The 26,834-nt window shown below is 32.4% G+C and overlaps 1 protein-coding gene across 4 annotated transcripts in view; it reads left to right on the top strand.

The window, feature by feature from the left end:
- LOC129802374 (ecdysone-induced protein 74EF) overlaps window positions 1-26,834 on the top strand; it is a 337,693-nt gene that overhangs the window by 33,499 nt on the left and 277,360 nt on the right. The window lies entirely within an intron of this gene.

The raw sequence follows: 26,834 nt of genomic DNA, 5'->3' as shown, positions 1-26,834 counted from the left end.
AGCTGGATTCTCACCATCCACATTAGAATTTTCCTCAAATAAATAATAACAAACAATCTAAAATTCACACACATGACGCCACAAACTGAAAATTCATGAAATATCGCTAAAAGCTTTCATTGAAGCTTGAGCGTGTGTCGAGCAATATTTTTTCATCGTTGGTGTGCGTTTTACATTGGTGCTGACCTAGGTCCTACTTTATGGTACAAAAGTCTCACAGTGAATAGCAGAAAAATTCATGATGATTTTTATATGGGTAACAGGGTGATTCCTAACGCAATATTTTCCTTGAAATTCTCTTCTTATCTCAACTAGATGAAAAATCACTGTTCTCGCAGTGTTTTCTTTTGCTAATCATCATGGACAAATTTTTTTTCAAACAAAAAGTCTGTTGCTCGCTTTAGCAGTAATATTGGAGAGATTTGTTGCAAACGGATGAATTATCAAATTTATTGAAATATAGAACATTTCACATACTCATTATTGCTTTTTTTGTTAATATTTTATTTATGAGATTTTTTAAGAGGATAAGGATATAGGATTAAGGGTATTTTAAAGTACTTAATAATGTTCGACGACTAAAATGGTTTATAGAGGTCTAAAAAAATTAGGAGAAAGTGAAACACCTTTGAAATTGGGCTTTTTTCTCTATTTTTGAATAAAACTGGACCTAATTATGATATAACTTTAGCTCCACAAACCATTTGTAAAGCTAAACTACATTATGATAAGCCTCTATTCCTTTTAGCTTTCCCCCTGTTCATAAAGATTGACTGTTTGGTTCTCTTTTCAAGATCCCAATTATTTTATTTTTATTTTGATTTAAGATTTTTATATTAAGTGCAGTAGTTCTAAGAGATTTTGAAAATCACTGTGAATGTCCACTTTTAAAAGTTCGAAACTTTAAATCTGAATACCGCCTAGATATTAGAACCTATATTTATAAAATTTAATTTTTTTTATTATTGAAAATTTAATGTTCGAAAAAATTATTGTTCGGTTCGGATATTTCCTGAACTTCAAATAGATTTTGTCACAAAAGCTTATTTTAAAATATGTTTAATAATTTTTATCGTCAAGCTTTAAAAATTATAATACTTTCAACAAATCTCATTTTTGCGTCTTGTAAGTATGACAAGTTAAGCACAGAAGTGCCTCTTTTACGGACAGTTTAAACTTCAAATATTTTAAAAAGTAAAAGGGTTTCTGTTAACCTTTCTAAAAGACTTATAAAAGCTTTGTTTTTTTTTCTTACAGAGATTTTAAATGTAGAATTTATTCGGTTACAGCCTAGACAATCTTGTGCCCTAGACATACTTACGACTTAATCCGAGAGACCAATTAAAGCAATTACAATCAAAATAATGATAAGATTACATTTCCATTATTTTTTGACTAATCCGTCTCTGGGCTTAAGCCGAGAAACGGGTTAATCAGTGGGAAACTGATGGGAATTTAGTCAAATCTTTATTTTGATTATAATTTTGTTGATCCGTCTCTCGGTTTAAGTCGTAAGTGTGTCTGGCTCCCGGTTTTAGCCTTATAGTTCTATCTAACACATTAGGAAACAGATGTAAGTTTTATTTTAATTCATTAAATAAAAAAAGAGATTTTATCAACCTAATGAACCTACCTTATTTCACTTTATTTCTGTTTTTAATTTCGTTAAAATGAGTTTTTGGTGTAATCTTTACAAAAATGGATATCACAACGGCTCTTGTAGCAATTTTTTAAGACCTTTCCAAAATTGTAAGATTTGTCCAAAACGGTCAACTGATTTGGTCACAATGATATGTTTTGTGGGAAAAAAAAAAACAAATATTCCAAAAAAAAGATAAAGCACTTTTATTACTTTAGTTTAATTCTATTTAATTTAATTCAATAATAGGGATAAGATATACGTTTAAAGTTTACTCATTTTTATTAAAATTTGCTTATTTTTTTGTGAATACATGTATCAGTATTACTTTTTAAATAAAACTGGGCTTAGTGACTAAGTTTTTCGGAATAGAAAATTTTTAGAAAATGAATTTATTCGTTAGGAAAGAATAAAATGTTTTTTTTTGGTTTAACAATAGTTTTTTTTTTAATTTTTTCCTTTAATTTGTGATGGTTGGCATTCTAGAAAGAAAGGTATTCTAGAGTAATGTTTTTCTTAAAATGAATTGACCAACTTTGTTATATCACACCCGTTTTAAAATTATTCAAGTAAATATTCACTAATATTGCTAATATTTATTTAAAATATTTCCTTTCTTGTTTGTTTTAATAATCTTTTTGGACAATTTTGAAGAGAAGTCTTAATTTGAAGTGTAATATTGAGGTTATGTTACTCAATGAATGACATTTATGACAGCGTTATGTAATTCAACCAGAAATTAGGCTATTTTGTTTATGTCAGAAAAGTTGGGTTATAAATGGATTTTAACTCACTCTAATTCGGAATCGTCTTTATTTTAGAATTTTGAGCTTTCAGATGGTCAAAGAGGAAAAGAAAAACATGAAGAAATACAAGACTTTACATTCGAGAGTACTTATTCGTTGTTTTGTCCTTTTGCCATATAAATCCGTTAGGAAATATCAAAGTTCCAAATTAGACATGATTCCAAATTACTCTATCTTACCCTTGTAAGCTGTAAGCTTCTAAATGTATTTTTTATAACATTTCAATATCAATTCAGAGACCTGTTTTTTACATATATTCAAAATAACCTCACTTTTTGTGATTGTTCTAACCTCACATTTAGTTCAATCAATGAGTTTTTTTTTATTTACATGCATACATAGTTTGATGTTTTTCTGTTTTGACTGTTATGTAAGTTGTACTTTAAAACTTTTGTTTTGTTAACATCTTGTTGATATTTCTAAGAAACTGAGAGACATGTAATTTTAGTCATATCATAACAGTTTTTCCAGTGAATGTTTATTCCATAAATATTATGGTTGTTACAAACTGTCCCACTCTTTGAGATTCTCTTTGGGATAGTTCAACGTAATTTCAAGCATTCAGTTAAACTCTTGGCCTTCTTTTTATCTTATCCTCAAGTATCAACTGCCCCCAAGTTGATGAGTTTTGTACTGTATGAGCTCATAGGCGATCAATTGATCGATTACAAATCAAATAATTGGCAATCTTGAAACATTTACTTCCCCGTTTGAACAGTGATTATCGTCAATCATTCGATGTGTGATCAAGGTTTCTCTCTTTGTCAAACACATTATTGCTCCAAAGTGAAATATAATTCATCCGTAATGAAATTCTGAATCGTGAATTTTTAATCATATCACTACGGAAAATACTAAACTCATACACTGCATTCTCCCTCGCGATACTTCAATACAAACAGAACCATTAAGCATTTATATACAACATACACTCGCGAATGATAACAAATTGCGGGTGTCTGACTGTGGTGATAAGGCCTTGAGAACTTAAAATACGCCAAAGAATGTTTAAAGTTTTTCACATCAATTTGCAAGAATAGAATTTTATTTATTTTTGGTGGTATCTTTTTGAGGGGGAGGACGAAAATTTGCTTACAATTTGAAACGGAAGGCAACATTGTTCAATGCTGCGAAAATATGAGCATTAAACGCGTCTCACTTTCCATTTATGTGGAAATTAAGAGTAAAATGTTTGTTTGTAAAATTGGAAATTCAAGATCTTTGTCGCACCAAGACGCTCATTTCCAAAACATTGGACATTGTTTGCCAGTGGAACAAGCATCACCGTTTTTCTCTACAATTAAATCTAGATTGAATAAGTTTTGCTGAATATCTTAGACTGAAATTTCCCAAGAACTTTCCCCTTTTAATTTGTTTCTCTGATCTTTGTGGATTTTTTTTGGATTTTAATGAGCACGGATTCATAGAAAAGTCCACCGAAAGTGGATTCAGATGAATACACTTAGATAAAAATTGAGGTTCCAAATGATACCTCTATTTCTCTCATTTGAGGTAATAGGGGCACAGCTTTAGCAACAAGTTGACTTTGGGTGGAACAGATTGAATTATTAATAATTTGTAAGAACGAATTTTAAATTTTAAGATACTTTTTAAAGTTGTTTATTCAAAAGTAAGCTTGAAGCTGAATCTGTGCCCCTATAGGGGAAAGTAGGGCACTTTTGAAATTGGGATTTTTCCCTATTTGTAAATGGAACAGGACTTAAGCTCGACAAACCGATTGTGAATCTAAATTTATTATGAAAAACCTCAATTCCTTATTTTTAAATAGAAGAAAAGGGCCTAATTTCAGAGGCACCCCAATGAGAAAAAGAGGGTACAATTAACTTTTTTTCGTCATAGCGGTTACATTTCTTTAATAATAATAATAATAATAATGCTGGCACAACATTCCATGAAGGAACTAGGCCTTCCCACAAGGGGATTTCTAGACATGCATTATTATTTTTTCTTGTACGGGATGAGGTTGTCAGTCCCATGCCCGTGGAATTAAGTGCAGTGAAGCTCACTGGATGCAATCCGAACACCTTTAACGCCAGAAAAATTCCTGGTGACCTAAAGGGGATTCGAACCCGGGACACTTGCATCATAGAGCGAGTGCTCTACCACTTGACCCATTGAGTGCCCTTACATTTCTTTAGGTGAATAAATATTTTTAGGATTAAATTTTATTCATATGGATAACCGTAACCCCTAATATACCAAAAATTTACACAGATATCGGACAAAAGGGGTAAAACTAACACGGGAAACGGGTTAAATTAACTTTTTCGGTAGATTACTGACGGAAATTCGTATAAGAAGGTCAAGGAGTTGAACTTCCTCCGGAAAAGCTCAGGATGGCAAAGAATGGATTAAATTAACATTTCTAGAATGTTATTTTAACATTCTTGAATTTTTCTCAATTAGGAGAATGTAGACATAGTCAAAGATGTCCTGTATGGAATGTAAATAGCTTTCTATTTGAACAATAATGTCGTTTATGTTCGAAAAATTCAAACTTAATTTCGAATTCTTGTACTACAAATCGCACAAGTTTCTAAAAATTTATGAAATACCACAAAAAATCTGTCAAAAGGGTTAACTTGTAGTCATGAAGAGATTTATAATACTAAGAGTAATGGAACAGGAATTTAAGAAATTTCGTTCTTTTTATTTTAGTTTTACATTCGAAAAACTTCGAAATTCGAACAGGAAATAATTTCAGCTACTAAGCGGACGAAATGGGGCATAAAAATATACTTTCATTTGATTTCGAAACTGATATTCGAATATATTTTTATCGAGGATAATTCATTTGTAAGCTCCCGGATAATTATGTTTTATTCATTCATATTTTTTTTTATGTTGATAAAGTATTATCTTCTAAGGACCTCGACAGACCTGAGGATTAGTCGAGAGACGGCTTAGCGTAATTTTATTCGAAATAATGATTAAACTACATTTCCATAATTTTCCACTAAGTCGTCTCTCAGCTTAAGTCGTAAGTTTGTCTAGGGCATAACTCTCCTTAGGCCTATATTTAGATCCATATAAGTTTTGTATCTTATAGTAGATAATAGATTCCAGTAGAGAAGTAAAAATAATGACTTCCAATTCTACGTTCTTTTTTTAATTAAAGAAAACTTCAAAAACTTATACTTTCGAATATCGTTTCGAAAATGGATTGATTTATATTCGATAGCACGAGAAACTTTTTTCAATCCAGACGAACTTGAAAGCGATTTCTTAAGAATTGATTCATAAAATACGAAGAGCATATGGATCAGGATCCAAATTTGTTTCAAATTTAGAGCAGGGCTTTCAGGCTTCGCGCATACTCTGACTTCGAACATCTCATATTTTTCCCTCGCTTCTTTAATGAATCTGACATTTTTTTTCAGGAAATGACTGGCTTTTAAAATATATTGTTAATATAGGAATATTGGAAAAATATAAAATATTCGAAGCAAGAGTGTGTGCATAGCCTGAAAGCCTTCCCCTATATTTTTTTTCTATTCATACCAAATATAAATATTCGAAAAATTGACTTTGAATAATGTTTAAATAAAAAAAAATAATTCAAAAATCCAATTATATCAGCACTTCTGGCAATCTAAAAGAGCCAAGTTTCTTTGTTCGCTGCGAGCCCTGCTACCGATCGGTATAAATTAATTTTTGTTAGATTAGATTGTGATATATCAGACAATGATGCCCTTCTTGATTTCGTGAGTCAATTGAAAGGTGAGAGTGAGATTTGAGTGAGTTCGAGGCTACTGATATAGAGAAAAGGTTAAAACACTTTTTCAAGAACACTCTTTGGCAATCATTTACCGAAAATCGAATGCTGGATGATCGTGATTGCTGAAAGAGTTGAGTCACTCTCTTTCACCGCAAATTGTGATGAGGGTGGTGAGGCCAGGGTCCGTCTAATTTAATTTTGGTCATATAGAATTTCTATAGGCGAGAGTAATTTTTTTTGTTGTTGGGAAAGTGAGTGTGGAGAATTCTTTGGAAACCCACACAGGTAATTCATTCCTCTTTTTGGTTTCCAATATAAATTTTATTAATTGTCGGCATGTCGAGTGGAGAAAAACATGCTGGTTTTCTTGGGTAGTGTTTCCTCTTTCTCTGACCAAGCATGTCAGCAATGGTGCACTCACTTGGCAACATGATCGCCAAGAGATGTTGATAGTAAAAGCTGTTTCTATTTCGATTACGTGAGATGAAAGTTATTAGGAGTTTTGCTGCACATTCAACTTCTTTTGCCTTAATGTTTTGCACTGGTAACGGCGTCACTTTGAGCCACGGACAGTGAGAGACATTGAGTGAATTTGCCATTGACTGGAGACCTCGAGTTAGTTCACTGGCTGGATCGGCAAATGTGTCGGTCGTGACCAAGGAACATTTTTCGCCAAAGAGCAAAATGTTAACGTGAGAGAGTAGGTCCCGTCCCCCCCGAAAAAAAAGTCAGAGTTCTTTGCACTCAGTCAGGGACCTTCCACCATACCCAACACACACTTACACCCGAAGGATAGGCTATCCATTGAGATTTTTCGGCTCGAGGAGAGGCCCATAAGTCATTTTATCACATCAAGTCGCGAGTTTTTTCGCGCAGAAACCGTGACCCACTTCAGAGGACAACAACCGCCAAAAACCATATCAGTATTCCACCAAATCATTCGCACGCGGTCGTAACCTCTGTCCAGCCATTGGTATTTGCTCAGTGCCTCATTTGCACACAACCAGCTAATGCAGAGTGAAGAGGCACAAAAAGACTCATTTAGCAAGTGACTCTTACAGCAAAAAAAATTAACATTTCGCAGTTGAGAGAAAAAGGTCATTAAAATCTGATCATCAGCAGATTTACAACGTAAAGATGACGACAGACATTTAAGGTTTCGATGACAGACATTACATGATTTACCTTTAAAATTTCCCAGGGAGATAGTTTTAATCCGGATTTTAAGAAAAGAATGGGAAGTTTATTTTAAATTACAAATAAATAACCCAAACCGTTTAATCCACATGTGATATGGTCCTTATGGCCTTTAACAGATTTACGACTTAGGGAAAAAGGTTGAAAATGTTTAATTATTATTTTGATTACATTTAGGCTAATCCATCCACGGACCAATACGGGTTTCAGACCTAAGGCTTAGCCATATGGCTTTACTTTTATAATTTTTTATTAGGGGGAACTGGGGCAGTAGTAATCTGGGGTAGTTGTAAACACTGTGATTTTTTTCATTAATTTTAAGACTCCAGAGGATAAAACCCATAAGCATTCATAGATACCATGGGGATGTATGTCCACAGATAAATTGGTCAATAAAATCCTAATATACTTTAAAAATAAAACTCATTTTCCTGAAAATGTTGATATTTCGATTATTTTGATCATTTGGATTTCCACCTGGAAATTAAAAATTGTGTAAAATAATCGAAATGCAGCAATACCAGTTCTTTCCTACATCTTTTAGGATTATATTAATGCATTTACTAGAGAAATTGAGATTCTCATTATTTCAAAAGAATTAATAATTGGTCAGAAAACAGCATTTGGGGTAGATGTAAACAGGCAATTTCAATTTCACAAATGAGTAGGTAAAAGAGCGGGAAATTGACCTTCATGCGAAATATCTATAATTCATAGATTACGAAAAAAATTGGTGGCGCTGTGTTCAATAAAAAGTCACATGATGTCAAAATATGGGGAAAATCCATTGAAAAATGTCTTTGATATGCATGCTTTTAGTTTTTTTGCTATTTTAATTATTCTTTGTAAAAAGTGTCGTGATTTTTTGAAAAATATACAGTCTTTATATATCTCTTAAGTAATTAAAATAATCGATAGTGGTGCAAAGTTAATTTCAAGGGTGGGAAAAAAGGTGTTTACATCCTCCCCAGAAAGTGGTTACTTCTACCCCAGGTATTTTGTGAAAAGAGAAAAATGCACAGGGACACAAATTTTATTTTTATGGAAAACTCAATTGTTTTCCAGCATCCGGATTACCCTCGACGAATTGCCTATACCCAAGGGTAAAACATGAGCTAAGAAATATTTTCCAAAAAATCACGGTGTCCTTGGAAAATCACCTCAAATTCGCATGTATCGAAAATGATTACATGTGCCCCAGTCTCCCCTAGTCAAGATTTTTTGGAAAATTTTGACTTAGGATTTTCCTATTAGATTCTGAAGAATCCATTGAATTGGTTGCTATTAAGGATTTTGAAATCCTCTGGAAATGGACTAAACTTTTATTCTGAAGACGACCTAAGGGCTTAAATAGACTAAGGCTAATTTTCCTGATTTTTTATAAGTTAAGCAGTCTTCAGAGTAGAGGCATAGCCCAGTTACAGTGGTAAAAATAAAAGAATCAAATTGATCCTTTTGCAAAGGATGGATCAAATTAACATGTTCTATTATGATAAATGTGCATTGAGAGTCCGAAATTTGATCCATCCTTTGCAAAAGGATCAAATTTGGATCAATTTGATCCTTTTATTTTTACCAATGTACCAAATGACTCAAAATCTAAAATAATAAGCAATTTTATTTGTTTTTCAGAATAAAATCATTTACTTTTTATATCCACTTCCAAGTCAACACTTTGTAAAAAATCTTGACTGATAAGAAATTAACAAATTAAGATATATGGCTAAACCTCATGTCATAGACGCAAATGAGGCTTAAGCCAAGAGATGGCTTAATGAAAATATGATCAAAATAATGATTAGGTTATGGGCTACATATTCTTATCAGTTTTTTACTTATTCTTCTCTTAAGCCGTAAGTCTGTCGAGAGCATTAGGCTGAACCTTCAGAATATTTAAGATTTATTCCAAACAATTTTACATTAAGGGCTTAGGATCATCGATTAGGGGTCCTTTGCATTAATTTCCCTTACTGGCAATTTTTGCGAGCTAAATATGCTTGAGAATCAGTCGGAGTCTATTTAAGCCCTAATACTCAGGTCTGCATAGGCTCTAAAACGCTTTTTAGACTTAAAATTTAGCACAGTTAATGATGATCTTGAATTCAGTTCAATGTGAAATCTTCAGTTAAATTAGTTTTCCAAAAGTCTCGTTTAAATATAAATTTGGAGAAGTTAAACCAAATGGATAAACCTTAGGTCTGAAGCCCGTGTAACAGTAAAACACAATTAATATTTAATAAAGTAGAATAGAAGAAAAAATTGGTCATTTGGAGATCAATTGTTTTTTTTTTTATTAAGACTAGTGATCCAGGGAAAGTGGGTAAATTTTTGCCAGCCTAACATTATAAAATTCATCTAATATCTAGTTAATTATTATTTATCTTTTTATTAAGGTAACTAAGGTAAATATGCCAAGATTAGGAAAGCCTACAATATCGGACACTTGGAATTTTACTTAAAGTTCTATTTTTTTCTTTTTTTTTAGTTTTAGTTTTTAAAGGTAGTTCTGCCCAACGCACAATAACTTTTGTTTTGCGAACATGTTTTGGACAATTCAATGAGAGTGAGTGAGATCTAGATCTAGTCATCTTGTTCACTCTCATAGGAAATTTAGAAAATATATTTACAAATAAAAGTTGGTGTACGTTGGGCATTACAATGTCAAAAAAAAAATGAAAACAAAAAGAATAACCTCTACAAACAAGATTCCATGGGAAAAATCTTATAAGAACCCCCCATAAGGGACAGAAGACTTTGAGAAATTTGGTGTCCGATATTGTACACCAAGTAATGCCTATATTTGTATTTATTTAGTAAATATAATAAAAATTATTAAAAAATCAAAATTTTACGAGGTTTCAAACAATAATCTTGAAAAATAAATAATAAGTTGAAAATACGATATTTCAAACTACATATGTCCGAAATTTAGCACAATTCGTTACACGTTACACACATTATGGAATATTTAATATGTAAAAAATACAGTCAATAATTTTCAAAAATCATTTTATTTTGTGGTTTCAATACGATATACAGTGCCAATCCCTGCAGAGCTTCTCTTAATTAAAATCAAAATTATTCTTAAGCATTCTTAACATTTTTTTCTTTAACTAAATATTTTTAATTCCTTAAACTTTAATAGACAGATGTGGTTCTTAGCAAAGAATTGGAATCACATAATTTTTTTTAACTATGATTCTTTTGATCGTGGGTTGTTTTACTTGGTCTTACTACTTAAAAAATGAAATTACAATAGTGTTTATTCGCAAAAGCAAATATTAACAAATCCTATTTAATTCACAGAAACATTATAAAATTTATTGTCTATTTCATTTAAAATATCTCCGGGAATGATTATCTTTCAGACATAAAATATTATTGGTTCTTTTTATTCATTTGTAATAAAGTTATGAACAATAAATTATTGCATTAATGATGAGTTTTTTTTGCTTATGTCTATGCTATCATCTTTTTTTTCTATCAGAATAATTTCCCTAATTACTTCTCATCTCATTTGAATGGTTCGTAGATATAATTTAAATCCAATCTGATGATGGCAAATGAGGTCACTATTCATCTGATTGATCATCTTCCAATACTTGTAAGTGCGATTTTCATGAAGAAAGAGCTCAATCATTGGACGAAATCTCCAATTTGGATGAAAGTTATGGGATTTTGGAAGAATTATTTTCGTGAAATCGAAATTATGATTTTTTTTCTTCTCATTCGGGCATTGGATTAATTTCTATACACTAGCTCTCTGATTTAAAAATGGAAAGTCGTTGAATTTCTAATGCCATGAATTTGAATACAAACGAAAATTCATGCTGGCCAGACGTGGAAAACCTTCAGCATAGATTTCCTCGAAAATGTTTATAAAAAAAAATAAGAGTTTCTTCAGCTGCACTGATGAAAAATTCATCAAGCGCAAACAGTGAATAGATTTTCTCAGTGTCTCCAGACCTCCAAAGCATGGGTACAAGAAACAAACACAAAAAATTCACGGTGCACTTTCACTTGCCAATCAATTTGGGAAGCAATTTTAGCTGGGAAAGTGTGCAAAGAATTTCGCACAGAATATGGTTGATTTTTAGGAAAGAGTTTTGCAAATCGCAAGAAGTTTCGTTTTTTTTTCTTCTTCGCGAGGAAACAACAACCTTTGGACTGATAATGAATACAAAAATATCTCGAGTAAATATTGAGCTTGAATGACTGATAAAATGTGAGCTTTATTGTTTGGTTTGTTTAATTTTAGAATTTGAGATTCTCTCCCGCATCCTCCGCTGTTTCCCGCCAATGTAACTCCCTCATTTCGCAATCTCACCAAAGTGTCAGCGACCCTGTTTGACTTATTTGTTTAATTTGCGATCTCTATGTCATCCACAATTATTGGCAATGATCTCTCTCTCCCTCTGATCTTGCGGCACAGCACGATCGTCTCTGTGATCTCACTTGAAGCTCGTCAATTGACTTATTTCGGTCAAATGGGTTAAAGTCCGTTAAATTGATTTTTCGAAATTGAATTCGAAATTCCATTCGAAAATACATTTAGGAGTCATTAGCCTGTAACTGAGAGAAAATTATTGCTTAATAAATTTCTGTTCTGCTGAGGATTAAATGCTTTTATATAAATTTGTACCCAAGCAGCACTTTTTGACCACGGGATTGACAAGGTTCTATAAATTTTAATTAGCATTAAGGGGAAAGAGCGCTACCTTCGGACGACTGAAGTTTCGAACAATTTATTTTTTCAATGTGTTTTAAATTAATTTTTCTCATTAATAATAATAATAATAATGCTAGCACAACATTTCAAGAAGGAACAACGCCTTTCCGAAAGGGGATTTCTAGACATTCATTATTATTTTTTCTTGTACGGGATGAGGTTGTCAGTCCTATGCCCATGGAATCAAGTACAGTGAAGCTCACTGGATGCAATACGAATACCTTTAACGCCAGAAAAATTCCTGGTGACCTAAAGGGGATTCGACCCCGGGACACTTGCATTATAGAGCGAGTGATCTACCACTTGATCCATTGGGTGCCCTTTCTCATTATAAAATGAAATTTTAATAGCTAGTTCAGTGCTTCAAATTTCCAGAAAAGAACTATGGGTGAAACATATAAGGAACATAGAAAAAAAAGAATTGTCCGAAGCTTGAGTCGTTCCTATTTAAAAATTTAAGATTTATATTTAACTTTAAAGCTTTTATCCATATGCGACGACATTCTAAAATATCAAAGTCCTGTCATTTAATTTGACATCTCAGTTACGTTCCTAATGTAATTTCGACATGAATATTTTATTCATCTTGTCTTCGAGTTTAATGTAAAAATATAAAAATTAGGCCAAATTTGAAACTTTAAAAACGCCAAGATTAAACGGTCTATCAAGATTAAACGGTTCGTATATTCAACGGTTTACAAACCCAAGACTTATCCATAAAGCTTGACTTTTTTAAATCTTTAATCGTCTAGGTTTTAAGAAGAAAATTGGCATAAAGTTATTTCTTACAGTTTCTTATTTCTTAAAGTTGTTTTTCCGGTTTTTTTTTCCAAAATTCAGAAACTGATGTATACTTCAATTCTAAAGACCGATTTAACCCTTTAATAACGAATGGTACACCGGTGTCCCAAAACATTTAAAAAAAAACTATTTTTTCGGACTATTTAGAGGACAAAATAACTTTCTATAGTAAAAAACTGTTTTTGTGTACTACTCGTCCTTAAAGAATTAATTACATTTAGCAGACGTGTAACAATTTTACATAAAGCTTTTTTTTTAAATTATAGCTAAATAATAGGAACTTTCTTTAACATGAATTTTACATTTAAAATACGGTTTTATTACGTAAAATTGGCTAAACTATTTATCTCACTTTTGTATATTTCAATGTTATAAATTTTAATATAAAGAGCTCACCTTAAAATTACGTTGTTATAAAACTTTAGGATTCTTTCACAGTAATTTTTTTTATGACAGTTATTTGTCAACTAGGTATTTTGACAGCTGTCATAAAGCGTTTATCGAGACGCCTACCACAGGTTCTATTTCCCTAAATGTTTGGAAGATTAAAAATTGCATTGAACTTGAAATTGCTCTAAGAAACTTATCACTTGGTTATGTTTTCTTTAAAGAGTTTTAGTAGCGTCACTTGCTTGACGTTTAGATGGCACGTAGATCAGTTGTCAAGTATTTTCAAAGAATTAGTATGTGAATTTTAGTTAAACAAAAAACTTTAAAATATCAAATGATAAATTATTGTAAAAGTTTCCACTTGATGTCATGCCTTATTATTAGGATTACAATGAAATTCAATTCTCAAAAAAATCAATTGGTAATTAGGCAAAGATTTATTAAAATCTCCGCTTAGTCTAGTTTATCTTGACAGATTAATTAGGTACTACTTGATGGATTAATTTATATCAGTATCTCAACATCTGCACATATGTAGAAAACCTCTAAAAATCTCATCTAATTAATTAATTTCTTCTCTCTAAAAGCCACTGAGATAAAAGTGACTAATTTTCTCGCCTATTTCTTCCTCATGTGTGTGAATAATGCAAAATAATACGACTTTGGAAGTGTTTCAATGGTATAGGCAAGGAACGAAAAGAGATGGAAAATGTTTGAATTTTTTTTTTAATTTTTAGAAACTTTTCTCCATTAACTTTTGCTTTTCATTTTGCTTCTCTGCACATTGCATTTCATGCCAGTGAACTTTTGTTTGAAAGACTTTTTTCTTCTCTTGCTTCAGGTTTTTTTTTATTTCTATATATTACGGTTACATGATTGCAAGTTGATTATAAATTGCACACATACACTAGAGAGCAACATTATAGCATTGGCTGTGTTGCATTATGTCGTGTTCCTTCCTTCCGCATTTCGCTGAGGAAAATATCAACACAAATTACATCTAATTACAATGCACTTCTATTCAATCACACATTGAGAGAGCTTATGTAGACTCACTCTCTCCTGGCATTGCCATGGTTGTCGGCTTGACTTACCATCTGGCCAGGGGAATACATTATTAAAGGAAAAAAAGCTCGTGAGGTATAGAAGTGCTTGTCCATGCACTCAAATGCACTCAAGATTTACCTTTTCGCCCCTTTTTACGTAAGATTTCACTCTCATGCAGCATCTCTCTTGAGACAGACATAATCATCGTGTTAAGATGCAATTGATTGACCAGTCTTCACACATCCACGTCAGAATGTTTTCACTTGTGAATCTCCGGAGGATTTGCATAAAAGTCAAATACAGCCACAAGAGATGATGCTGGGGCAATTTCTCAGCACCTTCGAAACTCGGAAGTGGCATTTCAAGCCAATTTCATTGAAATTTCTTCAACTTATTTCCACTGGATGATGCTGAGAAAATCACCAATTGATTTAACAACTTTTAGAAAATACCCCTCGAGCTTGCTTGCATTTTTTTATTTTCTCAGTCCACAAAATACCCAGGAGGTCCATAGGGCAGTATATCACCTTCACGACGTTTTTGGGGTTATGTGAAAAATTTATTTAGAACCGTACTTCGAGGTCGATAAAACCTACAAATTTGAATACTCGCAAAGAGATCTGGAATTTATAGACTTTGGAGGTCAAAATGGTGTAGAATTTACCTATTTTTGACTAAATCATCTCTTTGCAAAATTATCCTGGAAATAACTGAATATTGACATAAAAACGTCTCATAGCCTCTGCATACTAGAGAAATTTATGTCCATATTTGACATTTTTTCTTGCAATGGCCTCTACACACTAGGTAACTTTATGACCATATTTGACAGGTTTTCCTACACAAGCGTAGGAAGTTTGCTTAAATACGGACATAAATGTTTCTAACATAGAGGTCATAAACGTAGCCAGTTTGCTTCAATATGGACATAAATTTGTGTAGATGTGTAGATGTCACGAGAATTTACTTAATACTGATATTTTCAGATATCTCTTTCAGTAATCCAAGATGATCAAAACCCTGCATTGTGATAAAGAAATATTAAATGTCACATTTGACAGCTAATAACACGATAAAAATAATATTCCTTTAATAATAATAATATCAATTTAAATTCATTATTCATTTGAATTCTTCCTAAACATCATGGAATTAATCCACTGGTACATCAAGCAATGTTTAGGTCCTTCTAAAACTAATCGAAAACCTTTAAGAATTTTTAACACAAAGAAAAGAAACTACAATTCACATTTGAAATTTCTGTGAAATACTTCCGATTTTCTAAAACGACTGATAGTAAGTAAGTTGTGAAAAAGACTGTATTTTGTATCGATTTTTTTTCGTCTTTCTTAAGACAATTTTTACGCTTCTTGCGGCCATCGCTGTCTTAGCGTTATTAACCAACCTCTAAAGCGAATCGATGGAACACTCCTTCATTAATTAAATAAGCCAAGGAAATAAACATCGCACAGACGTTTTTCCAAACATATTTTAGGACTTGTATGTTCACTGAATAAAGAACTGAAACGGACTGTGACAGGTGTTTGACATAAACGGTAAAAAAACAAATATTTAACACTAAACCTACCGACTGTTCTTAGTGGTTTTTCCTAGCGCGCTCAGTCAAATGGCAGACCGCGGTAGGGTAGGATACTAAATAATTTTTTCTTGGAAAAGAAAAATTTAAATTTAAACACTGAAAAATATACAACATGCATATTTAGAGAAATTCATAAAGTTTGATAGATACATTGCACCGTTTAAATATGTGTTAATTTTTAAAAGTTTTAAACCGGTCACTTTGACCGGGTCTTGATAGATTTAGTGTTAATTAATAAATTAATATTAGTTCAATAAACAAAGTTATGTCTAAGGTTTTTTTTTTCTAAATTATGTTAAAGCTAGTGAAGAAATACAAATTAAAAAGTAGATCTATTATAAATATAAATATTCAAACTATCACAAACGTAAAAGCGAAAATATTGAAACAAAAAGAAATAAATGAATGAAAAACTCAGAGTCATTTGATAAAATCAAAAAATATAAACCAAGAAAAGCAATAAATAATAAAGATCTTATCTTATAAGTCGAATATTCAAAGATAGTGGTCATTTAATAAAATAGAATAGAAACTTAACCTAACCTACTAGCAACAATGGCTTCAATTCTTAATAAAAAAAAAACAACAGAAAACGAAAAATATCGTTTTCTAATTACATAAATTGAACTGATTTTTATTAGGGTTATTTCTGATTAAAACATACCGACCATATTTTTAAATAATGTCTATATTTCTTTTTAAATGATTGACCAACAAAATTATTTTTAACTAACCATCTTTTTTTACAATTTATTTTTAATATTAAAATCTAATTTTGAAATTTGGTTTCTTATTTGGCTTAAATTTGACATACCGTGGATGAGGGGGACTTTGTCCTCTATGGGTGACTTTAACCCCCCCCCCCTCCCTGTTCGTAAGCTCTTCTTTAATTCTAGCACTTTAGGATGGTCTTTACTGATTCGATCTATATCATGTTTGATCGATGAAGATCATTCTTACACGTTAGAATTAAAGAAAAGTTTACGAACATTACGGGGGCGAAGTTACCCGCATCTACGGTACGCAATTCTATGACGCAATGGACGAATTGTATGACAGCTGTTAGAAATTTTAAAAGCTGTCAGAGCTTTGTATTTTGAATTTGTGTCAGTTATACTTTTAAAACTATAACTTTAGGTATATTCAAAATCTGATTTTCTCGATTTCCTTAAACTATTTTACCTTTCTGATTTTTATATTATTATTTATTAGATACATGGTTTACTAAATTATGACCCTGAAGAGTTACTTGGGATTTAATAGATGTAATGACAGCTTTAATGACATTCTTATCAAATTCAAGACTTAAGACCATTTAAGTAATTCGAAATAATTTTCCTGTATTCACTTTTGTCATTTTTTCTGGAAAATTTGAAAAATTAAGGAAAACAGTTTTTAGTACTCAAGGGCTGTGAATATGAATATGGGCATAAGAATATTCAATCGAGAGATTAGAATAATTCTCATTTGTTTTTATTATTTGGGGGTATTTTTCTGTTATTAATTTGAGAATAGAAAATTGAGAAGAGTGAAGAGCGCCACTTGTGGCAGAAATCAGTGCCCTCACGCGAAGAAAATGCTTGTCAACGTCAATGAATTTTTGAGTAATCTACAACTTAAATAATGCTTTCTTTCATCAATTGACATTGCAGAATAAAAGTCAGCGGGATTTTAACAAGCTTTGATAAATTCGGAAATTTAAATATTGGATATTTTGCTTTCACATGTGAATGGACCATTATGAAGAATCACGTATTGAGAACCATTTTTTCAATTGATTATGTCTTTTTAAATTTTTTTATTTGTCATTGTTAAATTGTCTTTTGTGTAGGACTCTTCAAAAAAAAGCAGAAATGAATCTTCGTTTCGTTTAGCACTTTTGGCAGTTCAACTAATTCTACGACCTCTCCCTAAATCCATTTAAAGTGGTTCAATCCCAAAATTGATAAGTTTGAACTTGATTTACATAATCTCTATTATAATAAATTGTTCTAACAAAATCCAATGCAATGCTGAATTAATCGTGAGGAACTAAAGGGCGCCATAGCCTTGTCTTTGACCTAAATTGTTCTAATTCACGAAAATGCTCTTCATTTAAAAGGTCCAAAAGACAATGGGCGATTCACATGGAGGTGCGTTGGAGAAAAGAAACTCTTATTTCGGCAATGTCTCACACGCACTTTTTTATTTGAATGTCAAATTACTAATTGAATGTCGTGATCTTTCAAGGTCTCTCCATTGTGGACTTTTTGGGCACAAAATGAAACTGAAAAGAAATGTTAGATGGAATGTTTTGTGGGCCGTGTTTCGGTGTCTGAGAAAGTGAAATTAGGCAGCAAAAGTGTAGCTAAACACTGATGCTTTTTCAGTTGGAAATGGGAAAAGAGGCTCCAATTGTGACCGTTGATGGTTGTTTTTTTAAAAGAACCATCCACACTTTAATTCGGTAAAAATTGTGTTTTCTCGCTCAATAATTAGCCATAATTTTTTGGCGGAATGGGGAAAAAAATGTTGTGAATATGCGTTAAAGTGGAACAGAAAAGACTTTTCTGTGTGGTCCATGTTCAATGGAGCTTGGTGATTATGTGGGAAAATTATCTATTGTGCGTGTGATTTGACACCCGACAATTAACCTTAACGGTCATTTGCTTTTTTTGCTATATAATTGCCTCTTGGAAATTAACAATTTTCACTCTTTCTTCGTGGATGATTCGTTTTTGGTCATTTCTAAGATCATTTGCTAGAAACGTGATAAGCGAGAAATGTTTGCTGGTAGCCTGGAATTTTGCAAAGAGAAGGTCCCGCCATTCGATTTTGGGTGAAAAGAGTCATGGGAGTTTCTTGACAAGGTTTCCATCCCAGGTGATGACCTCAGGAGGTCTTTTTCACCATCACGGCTCTCCAAGATGTTCAAGAGCACGCAAAATTTTTCGCAGAGAGTTACAAATTGGCAAAAGCAATTCTCCTTGGTCGTATATGTCTCTCACTCTTTGGAAAAGTGAATGACTCCAAATGGAATTGACTTTCTGCACCTCAATGAACCATCCAAAGTCACAGGGGAGGAGCTATTTGCCTTCCCAAAACATTTGGGGCCCCAAAAAACAGTGCAAAAAAGTGAAATTTCGAGGCCCCAATTGACCTTAAACCTCTAGCCAATGAACAATTATACAAATTTCCACTCATAAATTAAGCATACTCCTGAGATTAGTGACTTCGTACATCAACTCCATAAAAAGGTTTGAGCGCAGCTTTAACTGAAGCACATTCTTTTTGGCTTGGGTGCTAAAATGGAAAATCATATCGGCTCAATCTTAGCCTCTTATAATGTTCACCTGAATTAAATACTCTCCACTCAATTACTCTCTCACTTTCGGCGAAGACGGCTAAATTGCTTATTGCTAACAATTAAATGATAATCTTTATATTTTGTTTGCTTTTTAACGTATTTACACCTCTTACAATATATTACTCTTGGCACTCTCTCCACTTTCAGACATCAGATACTCTACTCTAGATAAACTTTCAGTTTGGCTTTTCTTGCTGAGAAACATTTCTAAGGTCAAGAAGAATACATAATATGCCTGTTGTAAGAACTAAGAATGAAGCAAAAATTTTCCGTAGTAAATTTTTCTAATATGAAGGGGATTATTCACTTCGTTGTTGGCTTGATTAACTTAGGGGAAGCCTTTCAGGCCTGAAAAACCAAGTCAGATTCATTGATGCAACATGGAAAAAATATAAAATGTTCGAAGCCAGAATGTGTGCGAGATGAGTTGATCTAACTTGGATTAGACCGTCTTCAGACTAGAGGTTTAGCCTAGTTTCCGAATGTATCAAAATCCTAAATAGCAACCAATTTAATTTGTTCTTCTGATTCAAATAGATTAATTTCCCTTAATAGTCCATTTCTAAGTCAAAATTTTTCAAAAATTTTCGACTGATAAGAATCTACAGAAGTTAAGCCTTATGGCTAAGCCACTCCTATAGCATTCCTATAGTGTCTACGAATTCATACAGGTTTCGACCTCTGAAGTCCAAAATCTCATTAAAAAACTTCAGTGTTCGGTGGTGCACTACTTTTCTCTACTCTGAAAAAGAAAAGCTTTGTTAATCGAACAAATGGATTTTGTTCACATTTTGCCAAAAGGATGTTATTTACCAATTTGACAAAACTTTTTCTCGCATTTTATATGGGAAAACACCCTTTTGACAAACTTTTATCAAAATCCAGTTGGCCGCCGATTTGACAAAACTTTTCCATATTCTGTATAGAAGAACATCCTTTTGACAAACTTGTCTTGTTAAGTTGACAAAACTTTTTTTCTGAGTATACACAGAAAAAAATATTTTGTAAAATTGTTCGTAAATGTTTGTGAAATCCTATGGCAGACTTACAAAATGCTCGTGAATCGTATAACCCACAAACAAGTTTGTAAAATTTTGTACTTTTTCCACAAACATTGTTCGTAAAATGATCATTTGACGAACATTTTTTGTACTTCTACAAACATTTCTTCGTAAATGTTCGTAAACACACAAAAAACATTTGTTCGTAAATTTTTGCCAGACAAACAAAAATTTACGAAAAAATACGAACAAATGACAAAATTATACGAACATTTTTTGTGTGTTTACGAACATTTACGAACAAATGTTTGTAAAAGTAGAAAAAATGTTCGTCAAATGATCAGCTTACGAATAATGTTTGTGAAAAAAGTACAAAACTATACGAACTTGTTTGTGGGTTATATGATTGACGAGCATTTCGTAAGCCCTCCATAGGATTTCACAAACATTTACGAACAATTCTACAAAATATTTTTTTCTGTGTAGCTTTCTGGGTGTATTCCTTCAACTGGCATTAGGTGGATCTGTCCCAGCCAGATTACTTGGTGTGCTCTCATGAGTGTAATAGGTAATGTCTGGATCCTTATAGAAAACTTTCAGCTCATGGTTCGTCCGCATACGTACACTGAGACAAATCCGAAAAAGTTAAAATAACATTCCGGAAATGTTAATTTTATCCTGAGGTATTCATTCATTCAATTCAATCATTCATTTCATTCATTTTATTGTCATCTCTCTCATATCTATCTTATTACAAAATTTTTACAAACGTTTAACTTAAGTAGTGGGCCAGGCCATAATAGAGAGAGAGAGAGAAAACCATCCGTCATGCCATAAAGGCAGTCGACTGATGGTGGGAATTAAATTAATAGTCTAATCTATATGCGCCAGCATATATGGTATTAATCCAAAATCTGTGTAAATATTACCCTATTTAGGTTTATTAGGGGTTAAAGTTACCCTTTTTCATGTTATTTTACCATTACAATGGTGTAAAAATAACATTAAAAAATGTTGATAATTTTTAACACCTAAAAAGTGTTAAAGTTCTGAGGAAACAAGTTTATCGCACCCTCTTTTTTCTCAGTGTAGCAATCAAGCGATTCTTCTTCAGCTGGGATTATTGATGTTCTTAGTAGGGGAAAGTCGTCTGCCTTCAAACGAAAAATGGAGTTCCAAATTTAAGATTTTTTTCTGAAGAATCCACAAAATGGATTTTATTTTCTACTACACCAAAAAATTCTCTTGTTCATTCGACGTATGTGAGTACCTCATTTAGCACTCGCAAGTCCTCAGTTTTTCCTTCTGAGGAAATTAAAAAAGTGATGTCGATTTGTATGAAGGCAGCTGGCATAGTCTGCCTTCAAACGCGAGGCAGCTGCCTTTAAATGTTTTTTTTTTCACTGAGAATATTGAATCCATAAAATTAAATGGGCTATAAATGATTAGATTGAAGCCTAACGCACTCACTAAAATCATCACTGCAGTCAAAAGACATTAAACAATAACTTTTCTTCACATTTTTCTGAAGCACTGTTTTGCACATGAAAATTTGGAAGAAAAAGCCATTGAAGTTGAAAATTGTCAACTTGAAACATCCCGGCCGGAGCAAGATAGCAGGTTATAAGTATTTGTATGACGTTCGTCAGAGAAAAGTAGGAGTTCGATTTCACATGTTTTGATGTATGGAAAGATAGGATTTAAAGGCACACGACATTAGCATTTAAAGGCTGCTGCAGAGTGATATTTGCAAATTTTTGCCACCCACAAAAATTGTGTCATCTGAACCAAAATGTATTAACAGAAATATTAAGCCTGATTAACCTTCTATGTGTCACAATGGAAGACTTATTTGTAAAATGATTTTTACTATGAAAAATCACATGATTTGTGGAACATCAAAATTACAGTTTAGAGCTCATTTTCATTTTTTTTGATCTAGCATCTAGGAAATAGGAGCTAGGCTCTCCATTTTTTGATGATTTGTGAGGATGATGGATAGCTACCTAATAGTTAATAGAATATAATTTATGCTTTTGAGAACAACGAAAAAATCGCAACATATGAAGGTTGCTGCATTTAAAGGCAGACGACTTTCCCCTACTACTCTTAAATCATACGTGACAATGAGCTTCACTATATTATTATTATGTTATTATATTATTATTATATTATTATGATTTTCGGTAACCGGGAGACGTTTCGAGAACGTATTCCGATCATCCAAGTTTATTTTGTAAAATCGAGGAAAAGTAAAAGCTATTAGGGAGAAGTGGGGCACCTTTGAATTGGGGTACCTTCCACTGAGAGAAGTCCGAAAAAGTTAAAATAACATTCCGGAAATGTTAATTTTACCGTGCAATAATGACCCAAAATCGGTGTAAATATTACCCTTTTATGTGTATTGGGAGTTAAAGTTACCCTTTTTCATGTTAATTTTACCCTTAAAAAGGTGTAAAATTAGCATTAATTATTAACATTATATTTTTACACCTAAAAAGTGTTAAAGTTATGAGGAAAAAAAGCTAATCGCACCCTCTTTTTTTCGCAGTAGTGTTAAAATGGACTTTTCTCCTATTTTTGAAATGAAATAAGTCTAATCATAATGCAATTTAGCTTTACAATGAGTTTGTAAAATTAAATAAAATCACGGTGAGATCCAGTTCCGTTTAAAAATAAGAGAAAACAGGACATTTTTTAAAGCTGCCCCATTAAATTCCGTGAGTTGTACCCCTGTAACTTCGAATAAGACACAGTACGAACACTTCCAATAAGATAATAAGTTTAAAAAAGCTTTTGTCATGAAATTACAGTGCAGTGTTTATATTTTCTCTGTGGTAAATAATTTTAAATATATTAATTGTTTTAAATCTGCACATTTTAGCAATAACAGAGGATTATTGGGGCATTTTAAATGTTTTATGCTTCCAAAATGTCAGGGACGCTTTATGATCATTTGAAAAAGTCTAAAAAGATTGTGAAGAACCTCAACTAAAATCCATTACTTGGATTAAATTTTCTCTTCTGATGAATAATTTAATAAACTCAATCTATACTAATTTATTCTATAATAAATAAATTAATAGAAAGATGTCTTGAATATTTAATAGATGCTAAAAACCATTTAGGGTGAATTGCATGCAAATAAAGTTTTAAATAAAAGTATTTGATCTTTCAAAAGGATGAAAAAGATAACACTAAAGTGAACCGCATTCTTATTTTTTGCACTCAGGGTTAAGAGTTTTCCACCAAACACTTTCACATTTGTCGAAGATTTTAGTAATCCGTTGGGACTATATGAGCTATGATTCTTTCTTATCCATCTGATATTAATGAAGTGAAGAGAAGTATTTAAAAAAATATTGAGAGAATAATAATTTTCTTGGGTCATAACCTGATTGTTTTTAATGGGTTAATAATGAACTTCCTTTGGTGGTAATCCCAAATTGTGGATAATCCCTACTATTTCTCTTTTACCTAATCCAATATGATTTAATTTGGATTATAGCAAACTCTTTCAATCCTAATTACTAATATTATGCTGAAAACTGGAATTACCATGTTACTTTTACAAATGCCTTTCAATTAGATATTAGATAGAGCACTTTATCTATCGCTAATAAGTTGCTTTCGCGTTTACCATTTCCCTTGCCAATTAAGTAAACTTTAAATAAGTGAAATAAGTTTTATAAGTAAATATAGTAGTCAAAATTAAAAAAAAAAAACAATTTTATAAAAAATAATTGTGAAAATCACAGTGAGGTTGTGACTGTGAAAATGACAAAAAGGATTTTTATGTTGAGAAGGATTTGGTGAGATTGTTAGCTTAAAGACAAGTAAGATTTATACATCAAACGATTGGAATAATTCTTAATTTATTAGTTTTCTATGTCTTACAATTATTGCTTTCATATTTTTTGTGAATTACATACTGTAAAAGTAGTATCACATATTTATTTAGTGTGTCAACTGAAGAGTTTGCAATAAAACAAACTGCATGCCCAATAATACAGGTGAAGATATCCCATTGGATCAGATAGGGGGAATTAGGGCAATTTTAAATATGGATAATTCTGAAATAGGGCTTTTTGTCTTACTTTTAAATGGAACTGGACTTAAGCATGATATCATTTAACTCCACGAAGCAATTATGAATCGAAAATACGTTGTCATAAGCCTTCAATCTTTTAAAAAATAGGAGAAAAATACCCCGATTTCAAAGGTATCCCACTTCCCCTACCAAAAAATATCTATATTTTCTATATTTTTATATAACATAGACACAAAATTCTGTACTTACCATAATCAGTATTTTTTCAAGAATATTTTTACGGTAAATCTTTGCTGTGGATAAGTTATTTATTGTGAGCATAAGGTGTTCCTCCACCCTAACTCATAAAACTTTCTCTTGCATTTGTTTCTAATCAATTTAAATTATATCTTGTCTTTGTAGTATTTAATAGACCTAGAAAATTTTCATAAATTTCATAATTCCTTGACATGGTAGACAAGTCAATTGGGCGTATAAGAATTATGCTTCCAGAAATAATCCGGACAGGAGGTAAATGCCAGGTTTCCAATGGGAAAGAATCACTGATTTTGGCCAAAAAGCCAAAACCTGGCGATCAGTGAACTCTGGTCGTCGCGGCAAAAATTTTCGTCAGAATTGTAAATGGTTTTTGGTCAAAAAAAAAAGTGGCATGTGATGAACTTTGGGTGTTCCGCGGACATTGGTTTGTATTATTTGGTATGTTGGAAAATCGGAGCAATTCGCTGATGTTGGTATCTCTTTCCCACCAACTGGCCAAGCTCTATGCCGGAGCTTGGCGTACTGGGAGAGAGCCAACGACCTCAACCGACCTGACTCAACATCAATAGCGTAATAGTCGCCCAGCTGTTCGCTCCGTGTGACTCTCACTGTCCCATTCCTCTGGCCTCGGGTGAGATCATATGGTCTTCTAATGCCTTCATCTAGTCCTCAAGTCCCAAATCCCAGCCATTAGTTATTCATCCCAAAACCCAGCCCACCTTCCATGTCCAGGCACTGTCAAATCCCGCGGAATTTCCCCGCGATCGTCCCCAGGAAGAAAGTTCTGCTGTCTTAAAGACAATCAACCCAGAGAAAAAAAAATAAGACTGAATGACAAAAATAGCAATTACGTATGGACATTTATTCGGTTGAACTTTTCGAAATTCTCTCCTTTTTCTCTCTCTCTCTCCCGTTCGAATAAAATAAAATTTATTTACATAAATTGTCGGCAATGAACTTTGCTGTAAATATTAAATTTATCGTCACCTTTTCATTTCTCTGTTTACAATAATGCTCGAGAGGGAAAGAGGTGCAAAATTGGAGGAATTCACTCTAGATTTCTTGTTATCTCACCAAAGCACTGAACAAAAAAATAGCACAAGACACAACTAAGGTAAAGTGCCCTCGAATCGACCGGTTCCCCAACTCGACTGGTGGGTAAATTTTTGAATGTTTGATAGCAAATTTACACGAAATTGTCACTGATTCATATTATTTATGGAATAATTGACCTATTAACCCATTCCTTACCATGGTATTATACATCATACGCAAATTGAGTGATTTTAGATGGTTTATTCCACGGCAATTGATATTCGAATTTCTGTCGGGAATGGATTTTTAGTAACTTTAGTCCTTCAATAACTTGGAAAAAATAGCCCGACAGAGATGGGAATACATTTTGTTGTTCTTTTCTCGCTTCACGGAAAGTCATGCAAAAATTTTGCTCAAAATGTCGGACGGAAAATTCGACATCCCGTCGAATTTGTTAAAATTGGCCTTTATCCTCTTTCCTGATTTGAATTCTGGTTGCCAATGTGTTTTCTTGGATAGTTACTCTATCTAAATCAATAGAGTTTGTAATGAATTAATGTACAGAATTTAAATTCAGTGTCCGTTAAGGCTCGTGTTAGAGGCAGGCTCCCCGCGCCGACATAATAGATTAAAAAAATTTCTTTTCAAAAAATTCATCTATTAATCTGTAGAAAACTAATCTCAAAATATGAACATTTAATCTCAGGTATTTCTAGTACATTGACTGAATGGGTTAATGATAGATCATACGCCAAATATTAGTGCAAATATAAATAAATTGAATAAATAACTCAACCGGTCGACTTGAGGGCACTTTACCTTATGTCATCACTCGGAAAAAAATCACAGATGAATTACTTTTCAGTTTTAATCTGTCAGTTAAACTGTTGAGAATTCAAAATATTGACGGCTCTTAAATGTCACTACATATCTGACAGCACGTACGGCAAGTGATAATTGCGTTTCCCCATCTGTCAAAAATAGTTAGAATGAATTCAAACTTCCAGTTGTTTGATTAAACAAACCAGTTTTTGATTAAGTTTGGAATTTGGGACTTAATTTTGAAATTATGACTAAATTTTAAGTGACAGCTGTCAAATAGTTATCATTGCTCTAAACTGTTCCTGATTTTAAGAAGTGTTAAATTTTAAAATATGAATATTTCTTTCAATCCTTACACTTATATCAAATATTC

The sequence above is a fragment of the Phlebotomus papatasi genome, chromosome 2 (assembly GCF_024763615.1).
Source record: "Phlebotomus papatasi isolate M1 chromosome 2, Ppap_2.1, whole genome shotgun sequence".
In the NCBI taxonomy this organism is placed as follows: domain Eukaryota; kingdom Metazoa; phylum Arthropoda; class Insecta; order Diptera; family Psychodidae; genus Phlebotomus; species Phlebotomus papatasi.
The sequence above is the reverse complement of the archived record's forward strand: the minus strand, read 5'-3'. Positions and strand labels throughout refer to the sequence as shown.